Here is a 15448-nt window from a genome sequence, read left to right on the forward strand (position 1 = left end):
ATATTCTGACCAATCATCTAACCTGCCATCCATCTTTGCACAGTTATATGCTTTTTTCTTAAGTTTGATGCTTTCCTTAATGTCTTTATTTAGCCAATGATGGTGGGTCCTCCCTTTAGAATATTTCTTTATAGTAGGAATATACTTATTCTGAATAGTCTGAAATATCCCCTTAAATGTCTCCCACAGCTCCTCTATTGAGCTATCCTCTAGCCTTGTATCCCAGTTCACTTCAGCTAGCTCAGCTCTCATGCCCACAGAGTTGCCTTTATTTAAGTTTAAAATATTAGTCCTAGACCCACTCTTCTCTCTTTCAAACTGGATATAAAATTTAATCATATTGTGGTCGCTGCTACCTTAGAGTGCCTTTGCCCTCAGGTCATTAATTAATCCTGTCACATTACCCAATACCAAGTTTAAAATAACCAACTCTCTGGTTGGTTCCAGAACGTGCTACTCTAAGAAACTCTCTCGAAAACATTATGAATTCCTCACCCAGACAACTACTGCCAATCCGATTTTTCCAGTTTGTGTAGATTAAAGTCACTCATGATTATTGCCGTCCCTTTATCACAAGCACCCAATATTTCTTCTTGTATACTTGTCCTACATTGTGGTTACTGTCAAACCTGCTTGACAATTGCAAAGCCTGAGGCTCTTCCACTCCTGTCTGCTTGGTACCTTTACCTGCCTCACTCATGGCCACATCCTCCTGTCCCTCACTGCTGGCCAAAACAGACGACTCTATTCCAGGAGGTGTGACCGTCTTCTGGAACCAGGTATTTATTGCCCTCCCTTATATTGTGCAGTGTCTGCAGTTCGGCTTCCAGATCAATAAACCTGATGCAGAATTCCTCTAGCTGCTGACATTTTCCGCAATCATATTTGTCCTGGATTGCCTTGGCCTTCCACAGCTACAACATAACAATGGCAAGACAGGTGCTACACATGTTATTTAGTTAATTTAGTTGCTTTTTTAATTAATTTAGAATAATTCCTATGTATACAGCATTTTACTGTGCTTATCAAGTGCTAGTACCACCCACAAATAAAACTAAAGATTATACAATTCTTAATTGCACTGGCGTGTGTTTTAGGTATTTATTTTAATTCAACATTTTTATTTTAACTATTTTATTTTATAATTATTTTTATTTTATTTTAGTTTTTGCTCTTTTTATTTATAGATCTACCTTACTCCTGTGTCCTAACTCGGCTATTAACACGCTGTCCCTTACACCAAGTACTTACAGGCCAATCAACTTACTAGTTTCCTGCGATGTCACAGTTGTTTTTTTAAAACTCAGCTTCTTCAGCAGCTGAGATGCCACACCCGACTGCCTCTTCTCAGCTCCCAGGTAGGAAAGTGCACCAAAAAATCTCTTCTCGTCACTCACAGTAAAAATCATGTGAATTGTATCTGGATTACAATCACTTGCCTTGTTCTCAGGTAAGGTCTACAATACCACAATCTTTGAGAATTGATGACTGCAGCGTTAACTAGTGGAAGTCACAGCAGGCAAAACAAGCAACTATTCAATTTGAGTAATTTTGGATACTTTTTTTTAAAGCTTAAATTTTACAGTTGGTATTCAATAAATTTTGATCAGATGTGTTATGAGGCTATGCCCCTTTATTTTTGAAAATATGATGTTTCAACTTTCAACTGACTGGAACTTTTGCAATTTGAACTGAGACAAAGCAAAATGTTTAAAAATGCAAGGCCACATTCCAAGGTGAAGGTGAGAAACCAACAAATCACCCTCGGGGAGTGTAACGAGAGAGATATTTCTTATAATCCAGGCACCCATCAAAACTCGTAAATGCAACATAATGCTGGGTATTGAAACAACGGTGGCCACAGGCAGACCCATTCTATACCTCTTAGAAATACACAACGGGTGAAGTGTTTCAAGGCAAGGCTGTAAGCCACTAAAGTGACATTGCAAGTGACATAGGCCTTGTCCAGAAAGTCTTCAGCAGAGGAAGCTGAGGGCTCTCTCTTCTGCAAATGAGGAGTGGGCAGTGATCCACCAGGTAGTGGTGCCGCCAAGGTACTGTGGATTAATATTAAGCCTAGCACATGAAATCCCGATAGCTACGTATGTTGGTATATGAAAAACCCAAGTCCATATCAGCCAGCATTTTTACTGGCAACACCTCCACAAGGATGTAGTAAGATTTTACAGAGCCTGCCACAATTGCCAGGTTGTGGGGAAACCCCAGCCTGCAATAAAACCTGCACCCATGATTCCCATGTCAGCTTTTGGGGAACCATTCAGCAAAGTGCAAGTGCACGCTGGACTGTGTGGGGTCCCTGTTCAAAACATAAAAGGGGGCTTCTAGTCTATCCTTACAATCATGGACCTGGCCAGCCACTTCCCAGAGGCCATTCCTCGGAGAACATATCTGCCAAAATAACAGTGGGGGTAACTAACACAATTCCTTACCCGATATGGAGTGCCCATCAAAATCCAGTCAGATCGGGGCTCAAATTTCATGTCCTGAATATTCCAGGAAGTCATGGGTAACCTGGGTGTGATCCAACTGAAGTCCTCAGCGTTTCACCTGTAGTCACAAGGGTCACTGGAACAGTACCACCAGACGCTAAAAATGATGATGAGGACATACTGCCACGAGTACCCCCTTGACTGGGATAAAGGACTAGGTTTTCCTCTGTTCACTACCAGAGACTCACCCAATGAGTCCACCAGTTTTACTCTGTTTGAACTGGTTTATGGACACCAAGTGGGAGGTCCTCAATTAATCGAGGAGAGATGTTTAGAACAGAAGGAAGAAGTCTCCATATTTAACTATGTAACCGTGTTCTATGAGTGATTGATGAGCGCCCGTGACGTGGCACAAGAGCACTTAATCTCCCAAACAGCTATGCAAAAACAGGCAGACAAACATGCCAGGGCCTGAACCTTTCAGCCAAGAGACAACATGCTATTGCTCCTACCGATACCCAGTGAACCTCAAAAAGCCCAGCTTAGGGAGGTAAACTACTTAACTGATACACCAGACCACAGGAAAAAGCAAAGACTGTGCCATGTCAACACAATAAAACAATATCACAGCTGAGAAGGGGACAAGCAGGTAATGGTCTTCCAATAACAACAGACCTAGAGGACAAGAGGAAATATGAGGTTGAACTGGAGGGAGAAGTCTGGCTACTGTCCAGCTAGCAAACAGAAATTTGAGTGAAATTGGACATCATACTCACCCACCTAAATGCAGAACGAGGAGATCGGATAAGGCTGCTCATTGCATTTAAAAGCATCTGTAAAGACAAGCCAGGCTACGCCTCTTTAGCTCTACATGATGTGGATGTGGGAGGGGCCCCTCCCATAAGGCAACATCTCTGCCGTTTAGGTCCAGAAAAGCTAGCCCAGGTTCGAGAGGAGACAAACTACATGCTAGTGCACCAACTAATAGAGCCTAGAAGCAGTAACTGGAGCTCCCCAGTTGTGCTCGTGCCCAAGATAGACAGCTTCACTAGGCTCTACATTGACTACTGAAAGATTAATGCAGTGACCAGAGCCGACTCCTACTCAGTCCCCCACCTGGAACACTGCATAGATAGGGTAGGTGACACAGCCTACATTACAAAGAAAGATTTACTCAAGGGACCCTGACAGGTTCCCTTGACCACCTGCGCGATGGAAATCTCCACCTTTGTGACTCCAGATGGGTTATACCAGTGTACGGTCATGCCATTTGAACTTAAATGCCCCACCCACCTTTCAAAGGCTGATGTACCGGGTTGTGACGGGCTTATCCAATTGTGCTATGCACCTAGACGACCTCCTAGTGTAGAGTGACACCTAGGAAACTCACTTAGAACATGAAGCCCTCTTCCAGAAATTACAGTCCTAGTGGTCAATCTCACAAAGAGCGAGTTCGCTAAGGCTCAGGTGACCTACCTGTGGTGGGTCAGGAACAAGTACTGCCCAGAGCTGCAAAGGTATAAGTTGCAATACAGCTTCCTATTTCCACAAAAAAAGGAAATCAAGAGCTTTTTTTAGGGATGTGCAGGATCTACCACAAGTTCATCCCAAACTTCAGAACTGTAGCTGTCCCACTTACAGACCTACTACAGAAAAAAGTAGTATGGGAAATGGCAGTCAACTTTCGAGGAGCGGAAAGCCATTTTAATAAATAAACCAAGTCTAGCAGCTCCAGACCTTAGCCAAGTATTTAAAGTAGCCATCAATGCTCATGACCTCAGGGTAGGGGCTGTCCTCCAGGTGGACAAATCAGGAAGAGACAGCCCCCCCAAAATCAGGTACTTCTCCAAAAAATTGAACAAACATCAGAAACGGTATTCCACAGTAGAAAAAGAAACGCTAGGTTTATTGCTGGCTCTCGAACACTGATATATGTATAAAATGGATACAGAGGGCCACAGTCTATATTGACCACAACCTTTTGACCTTTGTGGAGAAATTCAAAATGAAAGGTTATTCCAGAGTTTGTTTTTCCAACTATATCACTTAAAAAATCACCCACATTGCAGGGAAGTTGAAAATGATTGCAGACTCCCTGTCTAGAACTTAAAAGTGACCCAGTTAAAACTGATGGAATAATCCACACCAAGGATAAGAGTGTGAATGGAAGTGAATGCGTTTTGTTGTTTTATGTTTTTATACCTTGTGAATCTCATTTCATTTCTTTGTGATGGGGAGGTGTTACACCTCCCCTCCTTTTCGAGGATATAACTTTTCAACTTTCAGCTGACTGGAACTTTTGTAATTTGAACGGAGACAGAGCAAACTGCTTAAAAATGCAAGGCCACTTCCAAGGTGAAGGTGAGAAACCAACAAATCACCCTGCGAGGAGTGTAAAGACAAACATTCCCCATAATCCAGGCACCCATCGAAACTCGTAACCGTCTGTGGGAGAGACATTAAAAATGCAAAACACTGGGTATTGAAACAATGGTTGCCACAGACAGAACCACACAGAATGGGTGAAGTATTTCAAGGCAAGGCTGCCAATCACTAGAGAGAGATTGCAAGTGACACAGGTACTGTCAAGAAATTCTTCAGCAGAGGAAACAAGCTCAGGGCTTTCTCTCCGCCTCTCTCTTTTGGAATAAGCATGTCGTCTGGGTCGAGAAGGCAACTCTACCAGAATAATTGCAACATTAACTTTATTTGACTGCATCCAAGAAACCAGCTAACCAAAATTGGCCTCAATGTTTAAAATCTCCACCTCAAGGACAACAGAAGACACTTAACTGTATGCCCTTTAGCCATTTCTTTTCATTGGACTTATTATTCCCCCTTCTTTCTGATACCTGCGTGTGTGTGGCCCCTAATTATTGCATGAGGGCTGAGTGTTTGAGTCACGTTTTTATTATTTTTTCCTCAGATTTAGTAGTTAGTAAATTTTAGAGTGAAGGAACAGCAATATATTTCCAAATCAGGATGGTGTGTGGTTTGGAGGGAACCTACAGATAGTGGTGATCTCATGCATCTGCTGCCCTTGTCCTTCTAGATGGTAGCGGCTTTGGGTTTGGAAGGTGCTGCCTAAGGGGCCTTGGTGAGTTTCTGCAGTGCATCTTGTAGATGGTGTACACTGCTGTCACTGTTCGTCAGTGGTGGAGGGAGTGAATGTTTGTGGAAGGGGTGCCAATCAAGTGGACATTGTCTTGGATGGTGTCAAGCTTCTTGTGTTGCAGGAGCTGCACTCATCCAGGCAAGCGGAGAATATTCCATCACACCCCTGACTTGTGCCTTGTAGATGGTGCACAGGCTTTGGGGAGTAAGGTGGTGACTTACTCACAACAGGATTCCTAGCCCTGACCTGCTCTTGTAGCCACAGTATTTATACGGCTAGTCCAGTTCAGTTTCTGGTCAATGGTAACCCCCCCAGGATGTTGATAGTGGCGGATTCAGCAATGGTAATGCCATTGAGTGTCAAGGGGCAATGGTTAGATCCTTTCTTTTGGAGACGGTCATTGCCTGGCACTTGTGTGGCACGAATGTTGTTTGTCACTTGTCAACCCAAGTCTAGACATTGTCCAGGTCTTGCTGTATTTGTACATGGACTGCTTCTGTAGCTGAGGAATCGTGAATGGTGCTGAACATTGTTCACTGATGATTGCACATCCCCACTTCTGACCTTAATGATGGAAGGAAGGTCATTGACGAAGCATCTGAAAATGGTTGGCCTAGGACACTCCCCTGAGAAAATCCTGCAGCGATGTCCTGGAACTGAGATGATTGATCTCCAACAACCACAACCATCTTCCTTTGTGCTAGCTATGACTCCTACCAGCGGAGTGTTTTCCCCGATTCCCATTGGCTCGTTTTGCTAGGGCTCCTTGATGCCACATTGTCAAATGCTATCTTGATGTCAAGGACAGTCACTCTCACCTCACCAGTTCAGCTCTTTTGTCCATGTTTGAACAAAGGCTGTAATGAGGTCAGAAGCTGGGTGACTCTGGTGGAGCCCAAACTGAGCGTCAGTGGGCAGGTTATGGCTAAGCAAGTACCGCTTGATAGCACTGTTGATGACCCCTTCCATCACTTTACTGATGATCGAGAGTAGACTGACTGATGGGGCGGTAATTGACCAGGTTGGATTTGTCCTGCTTTGTGTACACAGGACATTCCTAGGCAATTTCCCACATAACCAAGTAGATGCCAGTGTTTTAGCTGTACTGGAACAGCTTGGCTAGGGGCACAGCAAGTTCTGGATCACCGGTTTTCAGTATTATTGCCTGAATATTGTCAGGGCCCATAGCCTTTGCAGTATTTAGTGCCTTCAGCTGTTTCTCGTAGAATGAATCAAATTGGCTGAAGACTGGCATCTGTGATGTTGGGGACCTCCAGAGGAGGCAGAGAAGGATCATCCACTCGGCAGGTCTGGCTGAAGATAGCTGCAAATGCTTCAGCCTCATCTTTTGCACTGCTGTGCTGGGCTCCTCCATCATTCAGGATGGGGATATTTGTGGAGCCACCTCTTCCAGTGAGTTTTTTAATTGTCCAGCACCATTCACTACTGGATGTGGCAGGACTGCAGAGCTTAGATCTGATCCATTGGTTATGGAGATGCTTAGCTCTGTCTATCGCTTGCTGCTTATACTGTTTGGCACGCAAGTAGTCCTGTGTTGTAGCTTCATCAGATTGACACCTCATTTTCAGATATGCCTGGTGCTGCTCCTGGCATGCCGTCCTGCACTCATTACTCCCATTTGGAGTAATAGAATGTCAAAATACTCGAATGTCACAAATTTACATCTCTATGTACCTTAATTGCTATCTGGTCAGAATAGCGAAGAATTTCATGTAAAGTGAATCTGCCCCAGCATGTTTCTAATTTGCAATCTTAAAGTAAGCAACATTAGGAGGAACTTACTTAGTTGCATTTATATAGAGTCTGAAGTGTGGTTATAACAACTTGTATATACCACTTTAAAGCATTAAAACATCCCAAGGTACATCATGGGAAAATAAATCAAACAAAAATTGACAGTGAGCCAAAGGAGTCTATTGGACAGTGGCTAAAATCTTAGTTAAATTTAAATTTTAAGGAGCATCATAAGAAGAAAAGAAAGAGTGTGGTGGAAAGCTTTAGGGAGAGACAATTTAAGGCACAGCACCAAATGGTAAAACAAAGCAAGTTGGGAGGAACAAGAGGACAGAATTGGAACAACACAGGTTCTCACAGTTGTAAGGCTAGAGGAGCTTTCAGAAATAGACCACGGACGGATTTGAACACAAGGGTGAGAAATTTTAAATTTGAGGCTTTGTGGACCTCAACTCTTTACAATTTATATAAATAACTTGGATGACGGGTCTGATGGTATGGTTGGTAAATTTGCTGATGACACAAAGATGGTTGGAAAGTAAGTTGTGAAGAGGATGCAAGGATGCTACAAAAGGATTTAGATAGGTTTGGTGAGTGGGCAAAGATCTGGCAAATGGAGTATATGTAGGAAAATGTGAAATTGTCCATTTTGGCAGGAAGAAGTTTTAAAAAGGGGCATATTATCTAAATAGCGAGAGATTGCGGAGCTCTGAGATGCAGAGGGATCTGGGTCTCCTAGTGCATGAATTGCAAAAGGGTAGTATGCAGGTGCAGCAAGTAATTAGGAAAGCTAATAGAATGTTATTGTTTACTGCAAGGGGAATTGAATACAAGAGTAGGGAGGTTATGTTTCAGTTATACAGGGCATTGGTGAGACCACATCTGGAGTACTATGTACAATATTGGTCTCCTTATTTAAGGAAAGATGTAAATGCATGAGAAGCAGTTCAGAAAAGGTTTACTAGATGAATACCTGGAGTGGACGGGTTATCTTATGAGGAAGGGCAGGACAGGTTAGGCTTCTATCCGCTGGAGTTTCGAAGAGTAAGAGGCGACTTGATTGAAACATGCAAGATCCTGAGGGGACTCGACAGGGTGGATGTGGAGAGGATGTTTCCTCTTGATATGTTATTAGAAACATAGAAGATAGGAGGAGTAAGTCATTCAGCCCTTCGAGCCTGCTCCGCCATTCAGTACGATCATAGCTGATCCTCTATCTCAACAACAAAGTCCTGCGCTCTCCCCACACCTCTTGACGCCTTTAGGGTCCAGCAATCTATTTCCTTCAGTGACTTGGCCTCCATAGCCTTCTGTGGTGGAGAATTCCATACGTTCCCCATCCTCTGAGTGAAGAAGTTTCTTCCCATCTCAGTCCTAAATGGCCTACCCCATATCCTGAGACTGTGACCTGTTGTTCTAGACTCCCCATCCCCAGCCAGAAGAAATATCCTCCCAGCATCCAGTCTGTCTATCCCTGTCAGAATTTTATATGTTTCAATGAGATCTCCTCTTATTCTTCTAAACTCTGGTGAACACAGGCCTAGTCGGCCCAATCTCTCCTGATACGACAATCCTGCCATCCCAGGAATCAGTCTGGTGAACCTTCACTGCACTCCCTCTATGGCAAGTGTATCCTTTCTTAGGTAAGGAGACCAAAACTGCACACACTACTCCAGGTGTGGTCTCACCAAGGCCCTGTACAGCTGCAGTAAGACATCCTTGCTCCTGTACTCAAATCCTCTTGCAATGAAGGCCAACATACCATTTGCCTTAACTGCTTGCTGCACCTGCATGCTTGCTTTCAGTGATTGATGTATGAAGACACCCAGGTCCCTTTGTACATCAATATTTCCCAATGTCACCATTTAAATAATATTGTCATTCTGTTTTTCCTACCAAAGTGGATAACTTCACACTTATCCACGTTATACTGCATCTGCCATGTATTTGCCCACTCACTCAACTTGACTGAATTGCCTTGAAGCCTCTTAACATCCTCCTCACCATTCACATTGCACAAGTTTTGTGTTGTCAACAAACTTGGAAATAATACATTTGGTTCCCTCATCCAAATCATTGATATATATTGTGAATAGTTGGGGCCCAAGCACTGATCCCCACGATACCCCACTAGTCGCTGCCTGCCACTCCAAAAATGACCCATTTATTCCTCCTGTTTCCTGTCTAACCAATTCTCAACCCATGCCAATATATTACCCCCAATCCCATGTGCTTTAATTTTGCACACTAAGTCTTATGTGGGACTTTATCAAAAGCTTTCTGAAAATTCAAATACACCACGATCCACTGGTTGTCCCTTTTCTATTCTGCTAGTAATGTCCTCAAAAAACTCCAGTAGGTTTGTCAAACAGGATTTTCCTTTCATAAATCCATGTTGACTTTGTCTCATCCCACTGATGTTTTCTAAGTGTCCAGTTCTCACATCCTTTCTCATAGACTCTAGCATTTCCCCCTACTACTGAGGTTAGGCTAAGCAGTCTGCAATACCCTGTTTTCTCCCTCCCTCCTTTTCTAAATAGTGGGGTTACATTTGCCACCCTCCAATCTGCCAGGATGTTCCGGAATCTACAGAATTTTGGAAGATGACAACCAACACATCCACTATTTCCATGGCCACCTCCTTTAGTTCCCTGGGAGGTAGATTAATCAGGCTCTGGGGATTTATCAGCTTTCAGTCCCATTAACTTCTCCAGCACTATTTTTTAGTAATACTAATTTTCTTCAATTCCTTCTTCTCACTCGACCCTTGGTTCCTTAGTATTTCTGGGAAGTTATTTGTGTTTTCCTCTGTGAAGACAAAACTAAGGTAGTTGTTTAATTGCGCTGCCATTTAATCTCTATTATAAATTCTTCCGTTTCGGACTGCAAGGTATCTACATTGTCTTCACTAATCTTTTTCTTTTTACATACTTCTAGAAGCTTTTACAGTCCATTTTTATGTTCCTGACAAGTTTACTTTCATTCTATTTTTCCCCCTCTTAGTCAATCTCTTGATCCTCCTTTGCTGAATTCTAAACTGCTCCCAATCCTCAGGCTTGCTACTTTTTCTAGCAACTTTATATGACTCCTCTGTGAATTTATTGCAATATTAGAAAGTGCTGTATAACTGCTATTTAGTCTCAACATTACATACAGATGAAGCTCAGGGACCATTTAATAAACAATAGATGCCACAGTAAAAAGCAATAGAGGCCAGGCCATCACAATTTGAAATGTTTTCTTTCACAGCATGCTACATGGGAACAGCTAACCTTCATGTTGTAACAGCTCATCATCTAGACTAGCTGTGGTCAAATGTTATCTTGAGAGTCACATACAATTCAAGAAACCATTCCAAAAATAGAAATGTGTCAAACGTATGCTATTGCTGATTTGCAGGTAAGCGTAATTGATTCCTGAGGCACACTGTAATTTGGAAGAATTCATGCAAATGCTCAGAACCACCTGAATCCCTTGTCCTGATTATAAACTCTCTCTCAGGTAATATCTGTAAGGCTACCATCTTTGAAGATTAATGATTCCAGCAACACAAGAGCATGACCCATGCAGCTCAGTAAACAAATGAGTGATCAACTCACCCTGCTTGGAACATTGCAGCAGTCAATGAAAATTGTACCTCTTGATCATAACCATTAATTGCAACAGGAGCATTTTCAGAATATGGACTAACATTGTCTTTTTTTCTGAGATTGCATCCTTTATAATTTACCTATAGCTCAAAAACTTTAAAAATTTATTCATATGGGATTACTTTCAGCATATTAACTGTGTTGAGACTCAGCTCAAGGAGTTAACAGTGAAATGTTCTTGTACAAAATGTGAGAATGTGTAATCGGTGGTGAATTCGCTGCCTTTTTGAGTACTGTTCCAGATTTTAATCGAAGTCAAAATACGTACAGTTGACTTTTGAGATTTATGTTTAGTATTTAGACAAATGAATTTAGCTGTTAAATGCCTTGAACTTAAGTTCAAGGTGTCCAGATCTGGGATATTTATCCAATCATTTGTAAAGGAGTACAGAATATAACAAACTCAAATACACGTGTATGCTGGAGAATGAGATTTTCTTAGCAATGACATTCCAGCACAGACAAGGTGGCCTGCAAAAACACAAAACAGAAGAGACAAAAAACACAAAACAGAAGAGACAATTATTAATACCACTAAATGTAACAAAAGCAGAGACTGAGCAATGATCAGATAGTAGGTGGCGACAGGTAACAGTTGGCAGGATCAGGCGGTTAACTATCAGGAATAAACTGTGCTCTAAGCTAGAAGTGAGAACAGTTCAACATGTAAGAAATGGGAGTTTTGGGTGAAGAGAAAACGTGAACAGGCCAAAGAAGCACACAAGTGCTCTGCATACAGGCATTCAACTATGATTACTGCCACTCCAGAACACTGGGAAACAGTTACCAGAAGTGCCTTGGAATGTTAACAGATTAGGAAAAAAAGTCCACTTGGGCCATCTAGTCTGTGCATTGATTTTCTCTTTCTGGACCTAGCTTAATCCCACTCCCCCTGTTAGATTGGATGTTGGACAAACAGCTCAGAGGCAGCAGAGAGGTGGTGAAGTGAGCCGAGTCCCATCCATGTAGACATGGACATTAACACAGTGTAGGTGGAGATCCAGGATGGATCACCATTTAGGACTCCAAAGGTGATGGTGTGGAAATAACTCACGGCTAGAGATGTTCTGACAATACCTGGATTAGTAACAATGAAACCAAGCAAGGATACTCCATCACAACTAGCAATGGAGGAAGCAGCTTAGAGGATGATGGTGTAGCCAACTGAGTAAATGGCTTTAGAGTGCTTGGAGGAATAATGCCCATAGAAATACACAGCACTGAAGGAGGTAATGTCACATGTCTCTCCATTTTCCTCAGTCCTACAAATATTATCCTGTTCAAGTATACACTAATTCACTTTGAAAGTTACTGAATCTGCTCCTACCAACTTTTAGGCAGTGCAGATTGTAACAATTCACTGCAAAAAATAAATTTTAATCTCTTAAAGAAAAACATGGTCACAATAACAAAATGCTGTTGATGACTATAGGGTTTATAGCAAAGTGTATTTTCCAAGATGGTTCGAATCAGGGATGATATTAGCAATATAGAGTTGCTGGATACAGTATATAACTTGAATATGATCTATATGAATAAAGTAACTGGGCAAGATGGCATTAAACTCGTGCAAAGAAACTCAAGGATGCCCTGGCAGAGTCACTAGCAGTAATACTGGGATCCTTTTGATAAGGGATGGAGCAAATGGAGTGCCCTCAAGAAGCTAGGCAGCACTATCAGTGAAATAAATAGTTTAAGGGCATGCATGTGATATTCTGGTATTATGATCTGAACTCAAGAACACCTGGCAATACAAATGAAAATTGTAACCAAACTTCAGAATTTTCTCTCCAAGCTTTTCTGAACTTTTGAATGAAAATTTATCCTGTAATACTCTTTTGTAAATCAGTCTTCAATTAAATGGCAACATTAACAAATTAAAACAAATTACTTCCCAAAACGTAAGAGGAAAGTTACATTCAAGTTGAAATAACATCCTTAAAAACAAATCAAACACTCAGAGGTATCTTAACACACATTTGATGCAATTTGTATTTATCCAGCAAAACGTCAAGGCAAATTAATGCTTATTTCACTCCTATTCGAAAGCCACACAATTTTGTTACTTGTGAAATAAAAATCTTAGCATGCCATCTAATATCCTTTAATACGTGCTCCCTGTGACTTCTCGCTATTAACCAGCTCTTGCTCTTCAACATTGTTCTTTATTTTTGTACCAATGTATTCTTAATGCTGCCTGTCTCAGTACTTCAAATGTAGTTTATTTCGTGATGTCAGCCGCTAAATTTCTAGATTTGTATTTTGATATAGGGTCGTCTAACATCGAAATTTAAATACGGATCGAGGATAAAAGCTAGTGGCTTCACCCGCAGGTTACAGGGCGCCTTGGGCAATAAAGGGCGGCTCATGGACTCGTGCGAACGACTGGAATAAAATAAAAAAGGCAGGCGGAATTAAAAGAAATAAAAATGTTATAAAAAAAGTTACAAAAAAAAGACCTAGAAGGTCTGAGCAAGATAGAGACTAGCGCCATGTTAGCCATGTGCATCAGGACGGGCTCTCCGACATTGCAACATTTGCAGCTCCTTCCCCTGGGCGTGGGGGTGGGGGGGGGGGGAGAAAAAGATATCGACTAGGACGGTGATTGACGTCATGAACAGCCAATAGGAGTCGCGGTTCCGCCGGCCCAGACAGCAGCTGCCAGCCAATGAGGCGGAGCCCGGGGCGCAGGCGGGGCAGGGCACGGCGGGGACAGTATTGAGCAGACGGACCCGTCCGTCTGTAAGACACCAGCGCCCTATCTGACAGATAACCCCACACACAAAAAAGGGAAGCAGAGGATAAAGTATGCGAGGAAAATGGTTTAACCCTAAACGCCGCCGAGCCTAAAACAACTAAAATTAAATACCAGAGTTCACACCTGGGGAGGGCTGAAGCCTCCCCGTGACATGATCTCCATCTTAAAACCTGAAGCGATAAAGGCTCCAACCTGAATAAAATTCTAAAAAAAAGAGGAACTACATTTACTAACGAAATTAGTTTTGAAGGAGCAATAAAAAAAAATGAGCCGACAGCTTTTATTGGCCGAACACGGAAAAGCAAATTAAAAGACAAAAGAAAGAAGGGCCCGACAAGCTCATTTAGTGCCAAGATAAACGAATGCACCCGTCGCCGGACAAACCCAACCCATAAAAAAAATTTCAGTCCATCGCCAATGTACTCCCGACGTCAAAAGTAGGCGGATTGCTTCTCACCCAGCTTAGTCCTATATATATATATATAATTTTAAAAAAAATTTTCCTCCCCATTAAATCTTATTAATGGAACTCGCAACCGGCGAGTCAACAATATTGAAAGAGAAAAATCCTCACTTAACCGAACCGGCCCGCTCCGCAAGATCGCCCGCTCTCCCTCCTCCTCTCTCTCTCTCTCTTCTTCCTTCCTTTTCGCACCGACCGGATCCGACGCTCGGACTCCTTCGAACGTGAAAGCCGCTAATTCAAACCCGTCCAGCGCGCAGCGGCCGACCGCCCCCGACGCACCTGACATCATGCGCATTGGTCACGATGTCACGCGTATTCGGACGCACGTCAGACGTGCTCAGGTCAGATGGCCGCTGCATCGCGAACCGCCCCGTTGCTAAGGTGGGCCCCGCCCCGGCTTGTTCCCTACTGCGGCACCCACCCGGTAAGGAGCCTCTCTCTCTTCTCTCCGCATCCTCTACCTACCTACCTACCCACCCCCGTCCTCGGCTATAGAACAACACAGAGACACGTACGGCGGAGGAGGTGGCTGTTAGGCCCATCTTGTCTGTGGCTGGCCGGGAATACAGCCATCCAGCCTGAAACAAAAACAGAAAGCGTTGGAAAAACACAGCAAGCTTGGCAGCATCTGTGGAGAGAGAAACTGAGTCAACGTTTCAAGTCCAATGTGACTCTTCTTCGGACCCAGCTTAATCCCGCTTTCCAGCTTTTGGACCGTACCCTGTAGGTTGGGGGATTTCAAGTTTATTTCCAAGCATTTTTTAAATTCCATGAGGCTTTCTGCTTCCACTACCCTTTCATGCTGAGTTTCAGACCCCCATCACTCTCTCTGGGTGAAAACTACTCCTCAACTCTCCCTCTAATCATTCGGCCAATTACTTTAAATCTATGCCCCCTGGTTATTCACCTTTCTACTAATGGAAATTGAAAGGATAGGAAGAACCTACCTCAGCCCTTCACAATTTTATGCGCCTCAATTAAGTCTCTCCTTAGCCTTCGTTCTTCCAAAGAAAACAAGTCAGCCTATCTAAAATAAAGACAAAAAATTTTGGAAATGCCTCAGCAGGTCTTGCAGCATCTGTGGAGAGAGAAAAACAGTGTTAACTTTTCAGGTCAATGACCTTCCATGTAACGGGGAGCTGTTCAGAAGGGAGTTCCTGGGTCAAAATCCTGGAACTCCTTTCCTAACAGCACTGTGGGTGTACCTACACAATATGGACGACACCACTCGACTACAGTCAAGGGCAGTTAGGG

The 15448-nt window shown here is 42.9% G+C and overlaps 1 protein-coding gene across 8 annotated transcripts in view; it reads right to left on the reverse strand.

Moving 5' to 3' along the window:
• Window positions 1-14455, reverse strand: part of LOC144688496 (microtubule-associated protein RP/EB family member 1-like) — a 62060-nt gene extending 47605 nt beyond the window's left edge. For 2 of the 8 annotated variants that reach the window (XM_078555137.1, XM_078555131.1), the window contains exon 1: window positions 14313-14455. The gene's annotated coding sequence lies outside the window, so the exon portion shown is untranslated. Of the gene's footprint in view, window positions 1-2450; window positions 2472-14302 lie in introns of those variants that run through there. The other 6 variants (XM_078555139.1, XM_078555132.1, XM_078555133.1 and 3 more) reach the window with 6 other exon arrangements.
• Window positions 14456-15448: the final 993 nt, after the last annotated feature.

Source organism: Cetorhinus maximus, chromosome 13, assembly GCF_964194155.1.
Source record: "Cetorhinus maximus chromosome 13, sCetMax3.hap1.1, whole genome shotgun sequence".
Taxonomy (NCBI): Eukaryota; Metazoa; Chordata; class Chondrichthyes; order Lamniformes; family Cetorhinidae; genus Cetorhinus; species Cetorhinus maximus.